The 20982-nt window shown below is 43.4% G+C and overlaps 1 pseudogene; it reads left to right on the top strand.

The window, feature by feature from the left end:
• LOC123995918 overlaps positions 1-20982 on the top strand; it is a 41298-nt pseudogene that overhangs the window by 555 nt on the left and 19761 nt on the right.

Here is a 20982-nt window from a genome sequence, read left to right as displayed (position 1 = left end):
GTGTGTAAACCGGTAACGGGTGTGATTATAACATTTAGGGCGGAACACTGGTGGCTCACTCTACTTACCTGCCACCCAGCGCGCGTTCAGAGCTGAGACCCAAATAATAATAGAACAGCACGCGCTCTAAAACGCTGCACTGAAAATGACAGATACCGTGTACAACGCACACACACACTGAAGGCTTGTGCTGCTGTGCGTACCCCTCCCAGGCTCATGGAATCACATTTTCTTCGTGTTTTTTCTAAGAGCTTTGAGTGTTTGAGTTTGAGGTGTTAAAAGAGAGAGAGATGGTAAAAGAGAGAGAGATGGTAAAAGAGAGAGAGATGGTAAAAGAGAGAGAGATGGTAAATGAAATGACACTGCTGATATGTTCCTTTATTCCTCTCAGATACGTCATGACGGGTCCAACAGTTACCGTCTGATGCAGCTTGGTTGCCTTGAGAGCGTCGCCAACTCCTCCGTGGCTTACAGCTCGTCCTCGCCGCTCACAGCCTACCCCGCGGCGGCTACAGAGTTTGCCTCGCCCTACTTCTCCACCAACCACCAGTACACCCCCCTGCACCACCAGTCCTTCCACTATGACTTCCAGCACTCCCACCCAGCCGTGGGCCCAGAGGCGTACGGCCTCAACTCTCTCCACTCCGGGCAGTACTACCAGCAGATTCACCACGCGACCCACGGAGACACAGACTTCATCAACCTGCACAGCGCCCGTGCACTTAAGTCCTCGTGCCTGGACGAGCAGCAGCGGCGCGAGCTGGGCTGCCTGGACGCCTACCGGCGCCATGACCTGTCTTTGATGACGTCACACGGTGGGCAGTACGGCATGCACCACGACCAGAGGCTGCTGCCTGCAGCCGGTCTGGGGCTCCCTCCCCCCGGGGCGGACGACCTGCAGGTACCCCCTCTTCTCTCTCCTCTCCTCCACTGTTGTCATTCTGGTCAAACACCAACAATTCACACAACAGCCATACTGGCTATAATGCACCACAAAGTTTAATTTCAGACCCTAAATACTAAACCCTAGCCCCTATTTCCTAAAGCCTAGCCACTATCTCCTAAACCCTATTTCCTAACTCCTAAACCCTAACTCTTGTCACTCTCAGAGTTCTTCTGTCTGTCTGTCCCGTTCCAAACACAGAGACCCGAGGGTATCTCTGCTCTCTCACGCTCTACAGAACTCCAGTTATTCTGAGTAGGACGAGGAGGGTTCAGTCAGAATAAAAACAGAATATTCCATGACTGAATATGACATTAGGCTGATATTACATTAGATGGAGAGGAATTAAAATATGAAGTAATCTAGAATACAACTGAATCGAATATACTCTGCATTAAAACAGTTCATGTGAGAAATTCACTCCCATTATGCAGTCCACCCTCTATTTTACTCAAAATGCACGTGACCTATATTTTACATATTATTTTCGATGTAAAGAAATGGTGTGTGTGTGTCCGGCTGGTGAGGCGGTGAAAAGACGCTGGTTCTCTCTTCTCTTCTGAAAGCGGATTAAGGGATTGGGGTTCAGGGCACAATGGGCTGCTCGGGCACGGTAAAGCACCGTAGTTTATCCAATTACCGTTTTAATGTCAATCAACGTGTTCTTTATGCAGCGACATCTGAGCCGCGGCTCTGGTTAAACACACTGCTGCACCAGACAGAACAACCTCCAGTTAAACACTGTGCACGAGACAAAAATATCTCGTTTTAAACACGTTGCATCATTCCTTTATCGCGTTGTTCATTTCTCAATTTTACAACCAGACTGGTAAAATACCAGAAGTAATTCAACTTGTAGGGTACCGGAAGTAATTAAACTACTAACATACCAGAGGTAATTAAAGTACTAACATACCAGAGGTAATTAAAGTACTAGCATACCAGAAGTAATTCAAGTAATTCAATAGGTAGAATACCTGAAGAAATTAATCTGCTAGACCTACATATATATTTGCTTGACTAATAGTACTAATATAGGGATATTTGATAACTACTTGTTTGTGGTATTAATATATGATAATAACTAGTTAATTCATAATATTTATAAAGGGCTATATGATAACTAATAGCGTAGCATAGTAAAATAGTCTGCTGATAAGACCTGTAATAATAATAATAATGGTAATAATAATAACAATTACTAACAATAATAACAAAACCATAATAACAATAATGACAACAACAACTATAATAATAACCATAATAAGAACAATAATAATAATAATGGAGCTGTTCTAGATCTAAGAGCCTACCATATCTTTCTTTCTGTTGTGATTGTTCTCTTATTTAGGCTATTATGATGGTGATGAGGATAACAGTTATTATTATTCTGATTATTCTGATTCGGATTATTATTATAGATACTAAGAATATGTATTTTTATTTAGATGTTAATATATTTCAATATGTCACCATCATTACCACTTTCATTATGTAGATTATCAGACCATTGAGTGGCGTGTTGGTAAGAAGGGTAACCACACACACACTAACACATAGAAATGCACAAACACAAGCGAGCAAGGGGTCTCTCACACACGAGCCACTAGAAAAGGTCTTCGACCTTCTTTAGAAAATAAAGGCACGTGAACCTGAGTAGAACAGATGCAGTCTGTCTCGTGCAGCACATCGCATTTTTGAGCGCCTAAAGAGATTTCCATGCTCAACAAAAGAGCTGCCACACCTTTCCCCCGTCAGGCTCCCTAACTCTTTCTCCTGTTAGACACTTAATGTATGCGAGACCTCTGCGTTTTGTATATTGATTTTATAATCACTTTAGCTTCGGAGTAAAAATGTTCTATACAGCCTTGTTTGTTATAAAGACTTAAACGGCCTCTCCGAGAAAGACAGCCGAGTGTTTATTTTAATCAGGGTTGTGTCTGCACCCCGTCCGCTCGCGGCTCACATCGGGGATTAACGGGGTTCTTCTCAATAACAGCTCATGTTCCTCAGTCGTTCGGATGACATCACTGATATCACCATGTGTAACAGGTTCCACATCTGTGGTTAGGATCGGTTATAAGCGGTAACAACAGGTAGGCGCAGGTGTCAAAACACACACACACACACACACACACACACACACACACACACACACACACACACACACACACACACACACACACACACACACACACACACACACACACACACACACACACACACACACACACACACACACACACACACACACACACACACACACACAAATCAAATCAAATTTATTTATATAGCCCTTCGTACATCAGCTGATATCTCAAAGTGCTGTACAGAAACCCAGCCTAAAACCCCAAACAGCAAACAATGCAGGTGTAAAAGCACACACACACACACACACACACACACACACACACACACACACACACACACACACACACACACACACACACACACACACACACACACACACACACACACACACACACACACACACACACACACACACACACACACACACACACACACACACACCACTGTGGGCTGGGCTGAGCGTTCTCGTCAACACTGAGGTTGACGCACTGCGCCAAGCTCGTGTGTGTGTTTCTTGATTACGATTCTTGATTGTTTATCACGGACCTTGTACTATTATTATTGTTAATAATATGACGCTGTTTCAGGGCTCTGTGGAGGCGCAGTGCGGGCTTGTGCTCAATGGCCAAGGCGGCATCATCCGAAGAGGTAAGACACACCTTACACACACACCTTAAAACCCACACCTTAAACACACATTCACATGAATACCCATCTCCTTCCCTGTCTGGTAAAACATAATCATCGAAAAGACAAGATGGAAGCATTATCTAAATCAAGGGAAAATATATTTTTGTTGAACATGACAATTTTATGACACACCAGTGTACTATTTTTCATTTTTCTCTCAGTTTGTGTTTAAAATGGTTAAATTAGGATGTCACGTCAATCCAGAGAATTGTACTACTATGCCAAAAGCTGTAATGTCGGGTTTAATTGACGCTATCAGTGCCTTCCATTGTAGAATAGAGTCATAATTCTTTCTCCTAACCAACTCTATTATCAAAATCAACAATGAAAAGAAGAAACCCAAATTAATATTGCCTAACAATTATTAAAAATGACAGCAACAACAATAATAATAATAATAACAGGAATAATAATAATAACAATAAGTTATAGTAAGAGTTATAATTTCATAAATAATAAGTTATAATTACTGTTGTAATAACAGCAATATTAGTAACAATAATAACAGTAATAATAGTTACAATGATAACAGTAACAATGGTCACAATAATAATAACAACAGTAATAATAATAATAACAGTTGTAATAGTAATAATGATAACAATTATAATTACAGTTGTAATAACAGCAGTAGTCGTGGTAATAATAACAGTAATAATAGTATCAATAATAACTGTAAAAATACTAACAATAATAACAGCAATAATAATAACAGTCACCCAGACAGTTATAATAACAGTAATTCTACTAACAATAATAATAACAGTTAGAGCAACCGTAATAATACTAGTTATAATAACAGTAATTCTACTAACAATAACAGTACTAATAACAGTTATAGTAACCGTAATAATACTAGTTATAATAACAGTAATTCTACTAACAATAACAATAATAATAACAGTTAGAGTAACCATAATAATACTAGTTATAATAACAGTAATTCTACTAACAATAACAGTAATAGTATAAGTTCTAGTAACCGTAATAATACTAGTTATAATAACAGTAATTCTACTAACAATAACAGTACTAATAACAGTTATAGTAACCGTAATAATAATAGTTATAATAACAGTAATAATAACAGTTGTAATAAGAGTAATAATATTTACAGTAATAGTAAAAGTAATAATAACAGTTGTAATAAGAGTAATAATAATTATAGTAATAATAACAATAGTAATTCTAACAGTTATAATGATAGTCGTTTGGTAATTTCATTGTTTGGCCATCACAGTATTAACATCATTTATTTGTTATGTTATTTCATTGTGTTGGCCTTCACAGTAATAATGGAAGGATGTTTTGGTAATTTTATTGTGTTGGCCTTCACAGTAATAATGGAAGGATGTTTTGGTAATTTTATTGTGTTGGCCTTCACAGTAATAATGGAAGGATGTTTTGGTAATTTTATTGTTTTGGTCTTCACAGTAATAATGGAAGGATGTTTTGGTAATTTTATTGTTTTGGCCTTCACAGTAATAATGGAAGGATGTTTTGGTAATTTTATTTTGTTGGTCTTCACAGTAATAATGGAAGGATGTTTTGGTAATTTTATTGTGTTGGCCTTCACAGTAATAATGGAAGGATGTTTTGGTAATTTTATTGTGTTGATGTTTTGATGTTATTTCATTATGTTGAGCTTCACAGTAATAACAGGATGATGTTTTAATGTCATTAGTGAAAACTTATGGCTGTTTTTTATTACTTGTTACCTTTGACAAATTGGAAATGAACTGTATAATGAAATATAGCCTAAGGGTGTAGAAATTGATAATTAGAACTCTGAAATGTTATTCCTGCTGATTTGAATCCACTAGACTGTTGACTTTTCCATTTTTTGTGTGGTAAAGTAAATTAAAATGTAAATTAAAAACAAAAATTAGAACATTTAAATAAAAACTTTTAGCTAGAGCTAAAAGGACAACACGAATCAAATGTCTTTTTGGTACTTTTACCGCATCACTTTCTGTTGATGTGAAAGAAGCAAAGAAGGCGTTATTATTCCGTTATTCTCGAGCTATAAACACCGAGCTCCTGTGTCTAGTTGTTAATGTTTCATAATCAAAGTTTATTTGTCACGTGCGCCGAATACAACAGGTGTAGGTTGACCTTACATTGAAATGCTTACTTACAGGCTCTAACCAATAGTGCAAAAAAGGTATTAGGTGTACAATAGGTAAGTAAAGAAATAAAAACAATAGTAAAAATACAGTGAAAAATAACAGTAGCGAGGCTATATAAAGTAGCGAGTCTATAACAGTAGCATAAACTGTCTAGGTGTGTGTGCTACTGTGTCTAGGTGTTTTTTTTTAGGGGGGCGTTTCTGGAAGCTTGATGCGGGAATCTCTCCGCTATCACTTTTGGTTAATGGTGTGTAGGATTTAGCCGCGAGCTCCACTGCTCCAACCATCACAACCAATAATCTTTGCTTTACCTCGCGCTCCCGTATCGATAGCTTCTCTCGCCTCGGGCGGCCGCTTTGATATGCTAATGCGGCGCGGCCCGAATTCAGCTGAGATCATATTAATGTTGTTCTTTCTGACGCCGGCTTTGGCGCCATGAATATTCACACAACCTTTTTCAAAAGAAATGTCTCCAGAAACGCGGCTCCTACTTAGAGCAGTGTCTGTGTTTTAATCACCAGCATCCCACCAAGCCTTCAGCATCTGATCAAGCTTATCACCCTCCACGTGCACGCACCCTCTCTCAGACGGCTGCTGGGTATGTGTGGGCTGTGCTGTCTTGTGACAGGTGCTATAAACATTGTGGTTAAAATAGGAGGAGAATGACATTTGGCCCATGTCTCATTTTCTTTAATTTTCATGGTAAACTTGTAAAAGGCGCTTGATTCCGAGTGTGATCCCGCCGCTGCTCCGCCGCTGCCCGAGGCTACTCTCCGCTGCTTAAATAGAGCTATCGCCTCTGGGCCCACGCGCTCCACCGTACTATCGGCAATAGCTCCTTTTCCATTGCCCGTGGCAACATAAAATACAAACTACTTTGATTCAAAACATTTTTGGAGGAATTACTATGATGTGAACTCACAGCTTTCAGAGATGTGAGCTTGACTGTCATGCCAGGCCGGAAACTGTCACACAGCCGGAATTCACACACACACGCACACGCACGTGCACGTTAGCCTATGACCATTTTTAATCCCGTATCAAATAGTGAAAGAGTATGGCTGGATTTGCAAGCCTTATTTAAATGAGAGTTAATCAATGTCTGTGTTCTCATTGATAAAGTGGTGTCAGTCCAACCTCCCTGTTACCCTGATGCGATGCCTCCCAGACTGTTAGCAGCTGCTAGGGTTGTTTTGTATTTGTATTTATTAGGGAACATCAATCTTTTAACCTTGTCTAATAAAACTACACATTTTTAATGGTGAGCAAGCGTTGAGCCTTTTCTTTTCAATTATATTTATCAGGGATCCCCATTAGCTGCAGCCAAGGTAGCAGCTATGCTTCCTGGGGTTTATCAGGGATCCCCATTAGCTGCAGCCAAGGTAGCAGCTATGCTTCCTGGGGTTTATCAGGGATCCCCATTAGCTGCTGCCAAGGTAGCAGCTATGCTTCCTGGGGTTTATCAGGGATCCCCATTAGCTGCTGCCAAGGTAGCAGCTTCTTTTCCTGGGGTCCAATGTGTTTGGGTTACTTACATTACATATAAAACAAAATATAAAAATTTACATATATACAATTATTACACCACTACATATATGCAATATAAATGATAATACCACCAAACAACAATATTACAATGTACGTGTGTGTAGAGTGTGTGTGTGTGCTAGTGTGTGTATGTAGCTGTTAGTGTGTCTCTACACAGTCCCTGCTGTTCCATAAGGTGTATTTTCATGTGTTTTGAATCTGATTCTATTGGTGCATCACTTACCTGATGTGGAATAGAGTTCCATGTAGTCATGGCTCTATGTAGTAATGTGCACCTCCCATAGTCTTTTCTGGACTTGGGGATTGTGAAGAGACCTCTTGTGGCATGTCTTGTGGAGTATGCATGGGTGTCTGAGCTGTGTGCCAGTAGTTTAAACAGACAGCTAGGTGCATTCAACATGTCAATACCTCTCATAAATAAAAGTAGTGATGAAGTCAATCTCTCCTACACTTTATTCAATGAGAGATTGACATACATATTATTAATGTTAGCTCCCCGTATACATTTAAGGGCCAGCCATGTTGCCCTGTTCTGAGACAATTGCAATTTTCCAAATCCCTCTTTGTGGCACCTGACCACATGACTGAACAGTAGTCCAGGTGCAACAAACTAGTGCCTGTAGGACTTGCCTTGTTGATAGTCTTGTTAAGAAGGTAGAGCAACACTTTATTATGGACAGACTTCTCCCCATCATAGCTACTGTTGTATCAACATGTTTTGACCATGACAGATTACAATCCAGGATTACTCCAAGCAGTTTAGTCACCTCAAATTGCTCAATTTCCACATTATGCATTAAAATATTTGGTTGAGGTTTAGGGTTAAGTGAATGATTTGTCCCAAATACAATGCTTTTAATTTTTAAAATATTTAGGACTAACTTATACCTTACCACCCATTCTAAAACTTTTATTTATTTATTTTTTATTTCACCTTTATTTAACCAGGTAGGCTAGTTGAGAACAGGTTCTCATTTGCAACTGCGACCTGGCCAAGATAAAGCATAGCAGTGTGAACAGACAACACAGAGTTACACACGGAGTAAACAATTAACAAGTCAATAACACAGAGAAAAAAAGGGGAGTCTATATACAATGTGTGCAAAAGGCATGAGGAGGTAGGCAAATAATTACAATATTGCAGATTAACACTGGAGTGATAAATGATCAGATGATCATGTACAGGTAGAGATATTGGTGTGCAAAAGAGCAGAAAAGTAAATAAATAAAAACTGTGGGGATGAGGTAGGTGAAAATGGGTGTGCTATTTACCAATAGATTATGTACAGCTGCAGCGATCGGTTAGCTGCTCAGCTAGCTGATGTTTGAAGTTGGTGAGGGAGATAAAAGTCTCCAACTTCAGCGATTTTTGCAATTCGTTCCAGTCACAGGCAGCAGAGTACTGGAACGAAAGGCGGCCGAATGAGGTGTTGGCTTTAGGGATGATCAATGAGATACACCTGCTGGAGCGCGTGCTACGGATGGGTGTTGCCATCGTGACCAGTGAGCTGAGATAAGGTGGAGCTTTGCCTAGCATGGCCTTGTAGATGACCTGAAGCCAGTGGGTCTGGCAACGAATATAGGATAAGGATAGGATAAGTAATCCCTCTCACCCCCCCCCCTTAAGATTTAGATGCACTATTGTAAAGTGACTGTTCCACTGGATGTCATAAGGTGAATGCACCAATTTGTAAGTCGCTCTGGATAAGAGCGTCTGCTAAATGACTTAAATGTAAATGTAAATGAATATGTAGCGAGGGCCAGCCGACTAGAGCATACAAGTCGCAGTGGTGGGTAGTATAAGGTGCTTTAGTGACAAAACGGATGGCACTGTGATAAACTGCATCCAGTTTGCTGAGTAGAGTGTTGGAAGCAATTTTGTAGATGATGTCGCCGAAGTCGAGGATCGGTAGGATAGTCAGTTTTACTAGGGTAAGCTTGGCAGCGTGAGTGAAGGAGGCTTTGTTGCGGAATAGAAAGCCGATTCTTGATTTGATTTTCGATTGGAGATGTTTGATATGGGTCTGGAAGGAGAGTTTGCAGTCTAGCCAGACACCTAGGTACTTATAGGTGTCCACATATTCAAGGTCGGAGCCATCCAGTGTGGTGATGCTAGTCGGGCATGCGGGTGCAGGCAGCGATCGGTTGAAAAGCATGCATTTGGTTTTACTAGCGTTTAAGAGCAGTTGGAGGCCACGGAAGGAGTGTTGTATGGCATTGAAGCTCGATTGGAGGTTAGATAGCACAGTGTCCAATGACTGGCCGAAAGTGTATACAATGGTGTCGTCTGCGTAGAGGTGGATCAGGGAATCGCCCGCAGCAAGAGCAACATCATTGATATATACAGAGAAAAGAGTCGGCCCGAGAATTGAACCCTGTGCCACCCCCATAGAGACTGCCAGAGGACCGGACAACATGCCCTCCGATTTGACACACTGAACTCTGTCTGCAAAGTAATTGGTGAACCAGGCAAGGCAGTCATCCGAAAACCCGAGGCTACTGAGTCTGCCGATAAGAATATGGTGATTGACAGAGTCGAAAGCCTTGGCCAGGTCGATGAATACGGCTGCACAGTACTGTCTTTTATCGATGGCGGTTATGATGTCGTTTAGTACCTTGAGTGTGGCTGAGGTGCACCCGTGACCGGCTCGGAAACCGGATTGCATAGCGGAGAAGGTACGGTGGGATTCGAGATGGTCAGTCACCTGTTTGTTGACTTGGCTTTCGAAGACCTTAGATAGGCAGGGCAGGATGGATATAGGTCTGTAACAGTTTGGGTCCAGGGTGTCACCCCCTTTGAAGAGGGGGATGACTGCAGCTCTTTGTTAACTTCTCTAGGATAGGGGGCGGATATTTGGAATGTTGGCATGCCCAAATTCAACTGCCTGCTACTCATACCCAGAAGATAAGATATGCATATTATGAGTAGATTTGGATAGAAAACACTCTGAAGTTTCTAAAACTGTTTGAACTTGCATGCCGTTCCTACCGCTTCCACTTGATGTCACCAGTCTTTAGAAATTGATTGAGGTTTTTCCTTTGTGTATTGAAGAAGGAACTCAAATCTTTCTGTTCACCTGATTTAGAATTCCTCACAATCAAATGTCGACCGCATTATCTACCAAGATGTCGTTCCCATAGCAACGATAAAAACATTCCCTAACCAGAAACCGTGGATTGATGGCAGCATTCGCGTGAAACTGAAAGCGCGAACCACTGCTTTTAATCAGGGCAAGGTGTCTGGCAACATGACCGAATACAAACAGTGCAGCTATTCCCTCCGCAAGGCTATTAAACAAGCTAAGGGTCAGTACAGAGACAAAGTGGAATCTCAATTCAATGGCTCAGACACAAGAGGCATGTGGCAGGGTCTACAGTCAATCACGGACTACAAGAAGAAACCCAGCCCAGTCACGGACCAGGATGTCTTGCTCCCAGGCAGACGAAATAACTTTTTTGCCCGCTTTGAGAACAATACAGTGCCACTGACACGGCCTGCAACGAAAACATGCGGTCTCTCCTTCACTGCAGCCGAGGTGAGTAAGACATTTAAACGTGTTAACCCTCGCAAGGCTGCAGGCCCAGACGGCATCCCCAGCCGCGCCCTCAGAGCATGCGCAGACCAGCTGGCCGGTGTGTTTACGGACATATTCAATCAATCCCTATACCAGTCTGCTGTTCCCACATGCTTCAAGAGGGCCACCATTGATCCTGTTCCCAAGAAAGCTAAGGTAACTGAGCTAAACGACTACCGCCCCGTAGCACTCACTTCCGTCATCATGAAGTGCTTTGAGAGACTAGTCAAGGACCATATCACCTCCACCCTACCTGACACCCTAGACCCACTCCAATTTGCTTACCGCCCAAATAGGTCCACAGACGATGCAATCTCAACCACACTGCCCTAACCCATCTGGACAAGAGGAATACCTATGTGAGAATGCTGTTCATTGACTACAGCTCGGCATTCAACACCATAGTACCCTCCAAGCTCGTCATCAAGCTCGAGACCCTGGGTCTCGACCCCGCCCTGTGCAACTGGGTACTGGACTTCCTGACGGGCCGCCCCCAGGTGGTGAGGGTAGGCAACAACATCTCCACCCCGCTGATCCTCAACACTGGGGCCCCACAAGGGTGCGTTCTGAGCCCTCTCCTGTACTCCCTGTTCACCCACGACTGCGTGGCCACGCACGCCTCCAACTCAATCATCAAGTTTGCGGACGACACAACAGTGGTAGGCTTGATTACCAACAACGACTAGATGGCCTACAGGGAGGAGGTGAGGGCCCTCGGAGTGTGGTGTCAGGAAAATTACCTCACACTCAACGTCAACAAACTAAGGAGATGATTGTGGACTTCAGGAAACAGCAGAGGGAACACCCCCCTATCCACATCGATGGAACAGTAGTGGAGAGGGTAGTAAGTTTTAAGTTCCTCGGCATACACATCACAGACAAGCTGAATTAGTCCACTCACACAGACAGCATCGTGAAGAAGGCGCAGCAGCGCCTCTTCAACCTCAGGAGGCTGAAGAAATTTGGCTTGTCACCAAAAGCACTCACAAACTTCTACAGATGCACAATCGAGAGCATCCTGGTGGGCTGTATCACCGCCTGGTACGGCAACTGCTCCGCCCACAACCTTAAGGCTCTCCAGAGGGTAGTGAGGTCTGCACAACGCATCACCGGGGGCAAACTACCTGCCCTCCAGGACACCTACACCACCCGATGTTACAGGAAGGCCATAAAGATCATCAAAGACAACAACCACCCGAGCCACTGGCTGTTCACCCCGCTATCATCCAGAAGGCGAGGTCAGTACAGGTGCATCAAAGCTGGGACCGAGAGACTGAAAAACAGCTTCTATCTCAAGGCCATCAGACTGTTAAACAGCCACCACAAACATTGAGTGGCTGCTGCCAACACACTGACACTGACTCAACTCCAGCCACTTTAATAATGGGAATTGATGGGAATGATGTAAAATATATCACTAGCCACTTTAAACAATGCTACCTAATATAATGTTTACATACCCTACATTATTCATCTCATATGCATACGTATATACTGTACTCTATATCATCTACTGCATCCTTATGTAATACATGTACCACTAGCCACTTTAGCTATGCCACTTTGTTTACATACTCATCTCATATGTATATACTGTACTCGATACCATCTACTGTATCTTGCCTATGCTGCTCTGTACCATCACTCATTCATATATCTTTATGTACATATTCTTTATCCCCTTACACTGTGTATAAGACAGTAGTTTTGGAATTGTTAGTTAGATTACTTGTTGGTTATTACTGCATTGTCGGAACTAGAAGCACAAGCATTTCGCTACACTCACATTAACATCTGCTAACCATGTGTATGTGACAAATAAAATTTGATTTGATTTGAAGAAGTAGCCCTGTTCAAAACGAGGGTCACTTCATGTGTACTGTTTGATAGAGGCGCGTGACCAGAAAGCTAGCGTCAGTTTGTTTTCTTCCTGTATTGAACACACATCATCCCGTCTTCAATTTTGTCTATTATTTACTTAAAAAAATACCTAAAGTTGTATTATAAAAGTAGTTTGAAATGTTTTGGCAAAGTTTACAGGTAACTTTTGAGATATTTTGTAGTCACGTTGCGCAAGTGGAACCGATGTTTTTCTGGATCAAAATCGCCAAATAATTGGACATTTTGGATAGATATATACGGAATTAATTGAACAAAATGACCATTTGTGATGTTTATGGGACATATTGGAGTGCCAACAGAAGAAGCTCGTCAAAAGTAAGGCATGTTTTATATTTTTATTTCTGCGTTTTGTGTCGCGCCTGCAGGGTAGAAATATGTTTTCTCTCTTTGTTTACTATGAATGTCACGCCTTGGTCTTAGTGTTTTGTGTTTTCGTTGATTGTTTGGTCAGGCCAGGGTGTGACATGGGTTTGTTTTGTTATATTTCGTATTGGGGTTTTGTGGTTATTGGGATTGCGGCTGAGTAGGGGTGTTGTATGGGCTTGGCTGCCTGAGGCGGTTCTCAATCAGAGTCAGGTGATTCTCGTTGTCTCTGATTGGGAACCGTATTTAGGTAGCCTGGGTTTCGTTTTGTATTTCGTGGGTGATTGTTCCTGTCTCTGTGTAGTTTCACCAGATAGGCTGTAATTAGGTTTCACGTTCAGTTTTGTTGTTTTGTATTTGTATCAGTTATTTCATGTATCGCGATCCTTCAATAAAAATCATGAGTAACCACCACGCTGCATTTCGGTCCGACTCTCTTTCAACAAACGAAGAACGCCGTTACAGAATCACCCACCACACACGGACCGAGCAGCATGTTAACAGGCAGCGACAGCATGAACAGCGAAGGGAGGACGTTATGGACAGCAGAAGCATGGAGTATACTACGTGGGAAGAAATAGACAGGTGGGCGGTCGACCCAGAGAGAGTGCCGGAGCCCTCCTGGGATTCGCTGGAGCAGTGCGAAGAGGGCTATAGGAGAATGGAGTTGAAGAGAAAGACACGGCGGCGCAGAGCGAAACCCAAAATTCACCCCCAAATATTTATTGGGGGAGGGCTCAGAGGGAGAGTGGCTGAGTCAGGAGTCAGACCTGAGCCAACTCTCCCTGTTAATCGTGAAGAGCAGCTGCAGTGGGAGAGGCTGCACCACTTGGAGAATTGGACATGGGAGGAAGAACTGGACGGAAAAGGACCCTGGGCTCAGCCTGGTGAATATCGCCGCCCCAAGGAGGAACTAGAGGCGGAAAAGCGGAGAGGCACTGGTATGAGGAGGCAGCACGGCGACGCGGATTGAAGCCCGAAAAGCAGCCCCAAAAAATTATTGGGGGGGGCTTACAGGGAGTATGGCTATGCCAGGTAGGAGACCTGCGCAAACTCCCTGTGCTTACCGGGGGGCTAGAGAGACCGGGCAGACACCGTGTTATGCTATGGAGCGCACAGTGTTTCCAGTGCGGGTGCATAGCCCGGTACGGTTCATACCAGCCCTTCGTATTGGCCGGGCTAGAGTGGGCATCGAGCCAGGGAAAGTTGGGCAGGCTCGGTGCTCAAGAGCTCCAGTGCGCCTGCACGGTCCGGTCTATCCAGAGCCACCTCCACACACCAGTCCTCCGGTAGCAGCTCCCCGCACCAGGCTTCCTGTGCGTGTCCTCGCTCCAGTATCACCAGTGCCAGCACCACAAATCAGGCCTACAGTGCGCCTCGCCTCTCCTGTGCTGTCGGAGTCTCCTGTCTGTTCAGCGCTATCAGAGCCTTCCTTCCCTCCTGCGCTGTTGGAGTCTCCCGCCTGTTCAGCGCTATCAGAGCCTTCCTCCTCTACAGCGCTGCCGGAGCCTCCTGCCTGTTTGGAGCAGCCTGAGCTGTCAGTCTGCATGAAGCAGCCAGAGCTGTCAGTCTGCATGAAACAGCCAGAGCTGTCAGTCTGCAAAGAGCTGCCAGTCTGCAAGGAGATGTCAGTCTGCAAGGAGCTGTCAGTCTGCAAGGATCTGTCAGCCTGCATGGAGCAGCCAGAGCTGTCAGTCTGCAAGGAGCTGTCAGTCTGCAAGGAGCTGCCAGTCTGCAAGGAGCTGCCAGTCTGCATAGAGCAGCTAGATCCGCCAGTCAGCCATGATCTTCTAGATCTACCAGTCAACCAGATTCTTCCAGATCTGCCAGTCAACCAGTCTCTTCCAGATCTGCCAGTCTGCATAGAGCAGCTAGATCCGCCAGTCAGCCATGATCTTCTAGATCTGCCAGTCAACCAGATTCTTCCAGATCTACCAGTCAACCAGTCTCTTCCAGATCTGCCAGTCTGCATAGAGCAGCTAGATCTGCCAGTCAACCAGAATCTTCCAGATCTGCCAGTCTGCATAGAGCAGCTAGATCTGCCAGTCAACCAGAATCTTCCAGATTTGCTAGTCAACCAGAATCTTCCAGATCCGCCAGCCAGCCAGGATCTACCGGAGCCTACTACCTGCCTGAGCTTCATCTCAGTACTGGGCTTCCTCTCAGTACTGGGCTTCCTCTCAGTACTGGGCTTCCTCTCAGTACTGGGCTTTCCCTCCAGTTCCGGGCTGCCCCTCAGTCCCGAGCTGCCCCTCAGTCCCGAGCTGCCCCTCAGTCCCAAGCTTCCCCTCAGTCCCGAGCTGCCTCAGTCCCGAGCTTCCCCTCAGTCCCGAGCTGCCCCTCAGTCAGGAGCTGCTCCTCAGTTCAGTGGGGTTCTGGGTGAGGACTATTAGGCCATGGTCGGCGGCGAGGGTGGATTATTCCGGGACGCGAAGGGGAGGAACTATGACTTTAATGAAGTGGGGTCCACATCCCGGGCCGGAACCGCCACCATGGACAGACGCCCACCCGGACCCTCCCTATGGTTTTGAGGTGCGTCCGGGAGTCCGCACCTTAGGGGGGGGGCGGTTCTGTCACGCCTTGGTCTTAGTGTTTTGTGTTTTCGTTGATTGTTTGGTCAGGCCAGGGTGTGACATGGGTTTGTTTTGTTGTATTTCGTATTGGGGTTTTGTGGTTATTGGGATTGCGGCTGAGTAGGGGTGTTGTATGGGCTTGGCTGCCTGAGGTGGTTCTCAATCAGAGTCAGGTGATTCTCGTTGTCTCTGATTGGGAACCGTATTTAGGTAGCCTGGGTTTCGCTTTGTATTTTGTGGGTGATTGTTCCTGTCTCTGTGTAGTTTCACCAGATAGGCTGTAATTAGGTTTCACATTCCGTTTTGTTGTTTTGTATTTGTATCAGTTATTTCATGTATCGCGATCCTTCAATAAAAATCATGAGTAACCACCACGCTGCATTTCGGTCCGACTCTCTTTCAACAAACGAAGAACGCCGTTACAATGAAGCTATCCTCAGATAATAGCATCATTTGCTTTCGCCTAAAAGCCTTTTTGAAATCTGACATATTGGCTGGATTCACAACACGTGTAGCTTTAATTTGGTATCTTGTATGTGTGATTTCACAAAAGTTTGATTTTTACAGTAATTTATATGAATTTGGCGCTCTGCATTTTTTCTGGCTTTTGGCCAGGTGGGACGCTAGCTTCCCACATATCCCAGAGAGGTTAAGTGTTGCAGTCATTTCAGTCGCTGTAGTAGCTGATGTGTATAGTGTTGAGTCATCTGCATACAGTACATAGACACACTGGCTTTACTCAAAGCCAGAGGCATGTTGTTAGTAAAGATTGAAAAAAGTAAGGAGCCTAGACAGCTGCCCTCGGGAATTCCTGATTCTACCTGGATTATTTGACGTCACAAAATCCCAAATAGCAATAAAATAAGTCACTTACCTTTGAAGATCTTCCTCTGATCGCATTCACAAGAGTCCCAGGAACACAATGAATGGTCATTTTGTTCGATCTTTATATCCCAAATAGTCTGTTTAGTAGGCGTCATTGAGTAATCCACCCGTTCAGAATGCAGACATTGGAGTTCCAAAAGTTACCAGTAAAGTTTATCCAAACAAATCAAACAACGTTTCTAATCCATTATTAGGTACTCTAATATCTAAATAAATGATAATATTTCATACGGAGCAAACTATTTTCAATAGGAAAGGAAAAGAACACAATGCGCAATGAGACTAGTTTTGTCATGGGACGCGCTGAGGAGAAACAACTATTCCTCGTTGGTTTTTCAGAATACAAGCCTGAAACCATGTATGTAAAGATTGTGGACGTCTAGTGGAAGCAATAGGAACTGCCTTTTGGGAGGCGCAAGTCTTTGGTTTCAATAGCTTAAGCTTGGAATTGCCTGGCAGGTCAAAAGAAAGAAAATTGGTCCTCAGGTTTTTGCCTCAGTCATCCAAAATCCCGAATACTGCCCCCTATCCCTAACAAGTTTTAAAGAACACCCTCTGTTAGACAGGTAACTATTTATCCACAATATAGCACGGGGTGTAAATCCATAACAAATAAGCTTTTCCAGCAGCAGACTATGGTTGAAAATATCAAAAACAGAGCTAAAGTCTTACAAAACAGCCCCCACAATCTTTGTACCATCAATTTCTCTCAGCCAATCATCAGTCATTTGTGTATGTGCTGTGCTTGTTGAATGTTTTTCCCGAAACAAGTGTTGAAAGTCTGTGGTCAATTTGTTTACAGCTTACTAAGCGTTGGTAACAGGCTGATTGGTGGGCTATTTAAGCCAGTAAAGGGGGCTTTACTATTCTTACGTAGCTTTTTCTTCCCTCCAGGCCTGAGGGCACAGACATTTAGTAGACTTAGATTGAAGTTATGGCAAATAAGACTGGCAATATCGTCCACTATTATCCTCAATCATTTTCATTTCAAGTTGTCAGACCCCGGTGGCTTGTCATTGCTGATTAACAACAACAATTATTTCATCTCTTCCACCACACTCACTTTATGGAATTCAAAATTACAATGATTGTCTTTCATAATTTGTTCAGTTGTACTTGGATGTGTAGTGTTGACGTATGTTGCTGGCATGTCATGCCTAAGTTTACTAATCTTGCCAATGAAAAAATCATTAAAGTAGTTGGCTATATCTGTGGGCTTTGTGATGAACGAGCCATCTGATTCAATCAAATCAAAATCAAATAAAATGTATTTATATAGCCCTTCGTACATCAGCTGATATCTCAAAGTGCTGTACAGAAACCCAGCCTAAAACCCCAAACAGCAAACAATGCAGGTGTAGAAGCACGGTGGCTAGGAAAAACTCCCTAGAAAGGCCAAAACCCAGGAAGAAACCTAGAGAGGAACCAGGCTATGTGGGGTGGCCAGTCCTCTTCTGGCTGTGCCGGGTGGAGATTATAACAGAACATGGCCAAGATGTTCAAATGTTCATAAATGACCAGCATGGTCCAATAATAATAAGGCAGAACAGTTGAAACTGGAGCAGCAGCAGGGCCAGGTGGACTGCGGACAGCAAGGAGTCATCATGTCAGGTAGTCCTGAGGCATGGTCCTGGGGCTCAGGTCCTCCGAGAGAGAGAAAGAAAGAGAGAAAGAGAGAATTAGAGAGAGCACACTTAAATTCACACAGGACACCGAATAGGACAGGAGAAGTACTCCAGATATAACAAACTGACCCTAGCCCCCCGTCACATAAACTACTGCAGCATAAATACTGGAGGCTGAGACAATGAATGAGTTTGTATTTTTTTTGCCCAAAATGTCATTTAAGGTGCTCTAAAGCTTTTTACTATCATTCTTAAAATCATTTAGCTTTGTTTTATAATATATTTTCTCATATTTTTTATTCAGTTTATTCAATTTGCAGTAAGTTTGCCAATTGGTTGTGCAGCCAGACTTATTTGCCATTCTTTTTACCTCATCTCTCTCAACCATACAATTTAGGGGGGTTAAGGGGGGTTAGGGGAGAGTTAGGGGGTTAAAGGAGGGTTAAGGGGGTTAAGAGTAGGTTAGGGGGTTAGGGGATGGTTAGGGGGTTGAGGTAGGGGGTTTAAAATAAGTTAGGGGTGTTATTGGGTTGGGGGTTATGGGGGGTTAGAGGAAGTTAGGGGTTATGGGGTTGGCTGTTATGGGGGGTTAGAGGAAGATAGGGGGTTATGTGGGGTTAGGGGGTTATGGGGGTTAGAGTAATTTAGGGGGTTATGGGGTTGGGGGTTATGGGTGTTAGAGGAATTTAGGGGGTTTATGGGGTTGTGGGTTATGGGAGGTTAGGAGGTTAGGGGGTTAGGGTAGGGTTAAGCGGGTTATAGGAGGGTTAGGTGGTTAGGGGAGGTTTAGGGGAGTTAGGAGGTTATGGGATGGTTAGGAGGTTAAGGGGTAGTTAGTGGGGTTAGGGGAGGTTAGCACATAGGGTTATTGGAGGAGGGTAAGGTCCCTGAACACTATATGTTACTAGTGTTTAACATGTGTGTATGTGTTCTATCTAGGAGGAACCTGTGTGGTGAACCCTACAGATCTGTTCTGCTCTGTCCCCGGCCGTCTGTCCCTCCTGAGCTCAACCTCTAAATATAAAGTCACCATTGCTGAGGTAACAGATAGTCCTACTGCTATAGTCCTTACGCCTCTCGCCTCCAGAGTGTCTCAACGCCTCACATTGAATAACAGATAGTTCTGGGAGGAATATTGCATTGAATAACAGAGGTACAGACACACTGCTATTAGCTCATAGAAACACACTGGCACACAGACATGCACACTCACACAAACACAAACAAACACACGGACACACACACTCAATAGTACTAAACATTTTGAAGCTAAACATTTATATAATTTCGAAGACTCAAATGATATCAAAAACATGAATAATGGAGTACTGCTATTAGCCCATAGAAACACAATGAATAACAGATAGTCCTTACTGCTATTAGAAACACATTGAATAACAGATAGTCCTTACTGCTATTAGAAACACAATGAATAACAGATAGTCCTTACTGCTATTAGAAACACATTGAATAACAGATAGTCCTTACTGCTATGAGAGACACATTGAATAACAGATAGTCCTTACTGCTATTAGAAACACATTGAATAACAGATAGTCCTTACTGCTATTAGCTCATAGAAACACATTGAATAACATATAGTCCTTACTGCTATTAGCTCATAGAAACACATTGAATAACAGAGTCCTTACTGCTATTAGCCCATAGAAACACAATGAATAACAGATAGTCCTTACTGCTATTAGAAACACATTGAATAACAGATAGTCCTTACTGCTATTAGCCCATAGAAACACAATGAATAACAGATAGTCCTTACTGCTATTAGAAACACATTGAATAACAGATAGTCCTTACTGCTATTAGCCCATAGAAACACATTGAATAACAGATGGTCCTTACTGCTATTAGTCATTGAATAACAGATAGTCCTTCATTGGTCATTGAATAAAACAGTCCTTACTCTAGCATTGAATCAGATGTTACCTTTCACATTGAATAACAGATGGGTTGTCATTGAATCATGGTCTGAATAAAAACCTCTCTAGCTCTGTTACCTATTAGCTTCACTGCAGATGGGCTGTCTCATGGTCTGATAAACACCTCTCAGATGGGCTGTCTAAACACATTGAATGTCCTTACAGATGGGTTGTCTGATAAACACCTCTCAGATGGGCTGTCTCATGAATAACATGGTCTGATAAACACCTCATTGAATCAGATGGGCTGTCTCATGGTCTGATAAACACCTCTCTAGCTCTGTTACCTTTCACTGCAGATGGGCTGTCTCATGGTCTGATAAACACCTCTCTAACTCTGTTACCTTTCACTGCAGATGGGCTGTCTCATGGTCTGATAAACACCTCTCTAGCTCTGTTACCTTTCACCGCAGATGGGTTGTCTCATGGTCTGATAAACACCTCTCTAGCTCTGTTACCTTTCACCGCAGATGGGCTGTCTCATGGTCTGAGAAACACCTCCCTAGCTCTGTTACCTTTCACCGCAGATGGGCTGTCTCATGGTCTGATAAACACCTCTCAGATGGGCTGTCTCATGGTCTGATAAACACCTCTCAGATGGGCTGTCTCATGGTCTGATAAACACCTCTCTAGCTCTGTTACCTTTCACTGCAGATGGGCTGTCTCATGGTCTGATAAACACCTCTCTAACTCTGTTACCTTTCACTGCAGATGGGCT

This window comes from Oncorhynchus gorbuscha, linkage group LG14 (genome assembly GCF_021184085.1).
Source record: "Oncorhynchus gorbuscha isolate QuinsamMale2020 ecotype Even-year linkage group LG14, OgorEven_v1.0, whole genome shotgun sequence".
NCBI classification, from domain to species: domain Eukaryota; kingdom Metazoa; phylum Chordata; class Actinopteri; order Salmoniformes; family Salmonidae; genus Oncorhynchus; species Oncorhynchus gorbuscha.
The sequence above is the reverse complement of the archived record's forward strand: the minus strand, read 5'-3'. Positions and strand labels throughout refer to the sequence as shown.